Source organism: Nanorana parkeri, unplaced genomic scaffold (assembly GCF_000935625.1).
Source record: "Nanorana parkeri isolate BGI_ZX_2015 unplaced genomic scaffold, ASM93562v1 scaffold255, whole genome shotgun sequence".
Lineage (NCBI taxonomy): Eukaryota > Metazoa > Chordata > Amphibia > Anura > Dicroglossidae > Nanorana > Nanorana parkeri.
The window spans coordinates 636,409-639,300 of NW_017306523.1; the positions used below are offsets into that span (position 1 = coordinate 636,409).

A 2,892-nucleotide genomic window follows, 5' to 3' on the forward strand; every position below is an offset into this window, starting at 1 on the left:
ATAGTTCAGTGGTCACCATTCTTGCAGCTCGCATGGTCCTAAATCTGGACTCATGTCTGTATCCTGCACATGTACGAGTCAAGCCACCATATTTTCAGATTTTTGTCCCCGATCTATGGATCTGTAGCCCACGTACACAGTCCCGCTCAACTCGAGCATGGCCACTGTTATAAATACAATATGGTGGCTGTAATCCCACTCACATGCAGTAGTACCAGTAGAGACAGGGCACTACTGCACATATTTTTGAACTCACAATATGGTGAGATTCAGCTCAGGTGCAGTAGAAACCTCTGAGATAGTAACCAACCACACATGCACGGTATACATCCACCATATTATGTCATCGGAAATATGGTGGTAAAGTCCAGTGCATGCCTAGGATGTCAACGGTCTGTACTGGCACTACGGAGCGCGTACAGGACCTCGCCATCATGTTGCTTTCAGCACCGAACACGCTGGCAATACCGCACATTTGCAGCTGCCATAGAAGCACAGTTTCATCTAATATTAATGATGCTTGAAAGGGCGTGTGTGATGTGCACCTTAACAGCTCATCTCAATGATGCAACCAGCAGCCATTTTTGACAGCATCAACAAGAAACCCGTACATGATCTTGGAAAAGTCCATGGCAGTGAAACTATTTAAAAATTGTCCTTTCCAAGTAATTTTTTTTTTTTTTTTTCTGACCTGAAATCTAATTTCTACCTGGAACTAAGAGGGGGAAACAAAATCCCATTTATATTACTGGATTCCTTCTATACCAGTGGTTCTCAACCTCAGGACCCACATTTGTCCTTGGCCATTAAGTCGCGACCCAAGTCGCACTGCAATGGAATGCATGATATTGCAGTACCGCACGTTACAATTCGGGCATGTGGGTGGGAGGTGCGTTTGGGGTACCCTTCAAATGAATGGCAACGCAACACACCTCCCACAGCAGAATGCACGGTAGGTGAGATTGCATGGTACCGTGTGTTAATCGCACGGTACTAGTGTGAATGGGCCCTCAGAAACACTGACATACATGCACAACCACAGACACAATCTCACACACAGACGATGCAAAAAAAAAATAAAAAAAATTAAGATCCACCCAGTCTCCATGCCTTCCGAGAGGATCCTCAGCCTGGAGTCCAGTGTGGGCTGCTGTGCTGTGACGGAGCTCCATCCATATGTGCATTGCTTGTACACCTCCCTTGTGCACCCTGTAGAGGTGCTGGGAGCCAGAATGGGATATCACTCCAGTCAAGGCACATGAGGGAGCTGTAAGCAATGCACGTATGGATGGAGCTCCCTCGAGCCCATACCCCCAGCCCAGCCCACCCCACCTCAAGCTGACACTCTGTGCCGGGCAGCATATTTTGAATGGCCGTGTGGCGAGAGAACTGAAAGTGCTGCTCTAGGAGAAGGTTGAGGAGCCTCTCGCCTGGAAGAGTGGAAGGCATGCCCGCGACTCACTGAACACAGGGTTGCGACCCACTTTTGGGTCACGACCCACCAGTTGAGTGGAGCTGAATGCACGCAGCCAGGAGCGTGCACGTCAGACACAGTGGGACAGGAAAAGACATCAGTCTGTGCTGGATCAGGGACTGCCACCAGTGCTGGAGGGATAGGCGTACTTTGATCTGTCTGTAGAGTTGCCATTTTGAAGTACGTTTTCGATTATACTCAAGCCCCCCTAATGGATTTTGCAGACTATGTGATTAGAATGCAGAAGTTTACAGGAGAGCCTAGCTGTGATAGTAATACTGTGGGTATAGTCATGTTACAGGGCACCAACCTTAAATTGCCAAAGTAAAAACAGAAGGGGGAAAAAAAAAAAAAAAGCAATAAGTAATTCACATGTCCATTCAATCCCAAGGATTATTATTCCTCATTTAAGGAAACTGTGCTACCCACTAGTTAAGTAAAGGGCTTCTTGGTTTCATGTAGCCCACACCTTACCACAACTTATTGGTTTATATTTTCCATTGGTTCCCAAACTCTACTTGTAATAATCCGTTAATTCAATGCTCTCGATATTTGATGGCCAACTAGCCTGAAAAAGCAGTTATAAAAAGTCTAGAATAAAATTAATTTATAATGACTCTATAATATTAGGCTGTGCTATAGACAGCAGTTCTGAATGTACAGTAAACCAAAGAGGCACAAGAAAGGATTTGCATGGCTCCACCAACTATCCTGATATGTGAATATCTACTGATCAAGAAGTCTCTACTGTGTTACGCACAGTTCCAGTGGAGGCCCTTCTGTTTCCTTTTAGTCCCCTTCACTACAACATGTCTGGTTATACTACAACCATTAAAAACACAGGAGAACAAATATATGCGTGAACAAAATAAGATCAGCATGCACTGAGTGGCCAGATTATTATGACCACCCCATCAGTACTTCGTTGGGCCACGAGATGACTTAGTTGGGCCGTGCGTGACTCCACGAGATGTTGAAAGGTGATGCGAGGAATCTGACACTGCACTGTTGCCCTTCTGTTGTCTTGTACCAGTCTTGCCACTCTCCGTTCTGCCCTAACATTGACTAGTCACCGACGGCCACAATTCGCACGTTCAGACCCAGATTTTCGGCTGACAGTCCAGTATTTAAACACTTTAACAACAGCTGCTCTTGAACATTTAATGAATTCTGCTATTTTGCTCACTCCATGGCTTGAGCACCAACAATCATCCCACGTTCAAAGGCTGTTAAAATCGCGTTGTTTACCCATATCTTCAGACTAAAATCACTTCTACTGTCGAGGTAAACAACCTGCTTCCCTATTTAGAATGGTCTGGCCCTCTAGCAACTTCAGCGCGAAATTATAGCTAATTTGCCCACAAATGTCACGTGGTCATAATAATCTGGCCACTAAGGCAGAAAAAAAAAAAAAAAAA

General features: G+C 45.2%; 1 protein-coding gene across 1 annotated transcript in view; it reads right to left on the reverse strand.

Moving 5' to 3' along the window:
- The window catches only part of PTPN2 (protein tyrosine phosphatase, non-receptor type 2), a 47,931-nt gene that overhangs the window by 27,680 nt on the left and 17,359 nt on the right, over positions 1-2,892 (reverse strand). The gene's annotated exons all lie outside the window — the stretch shown is intronic.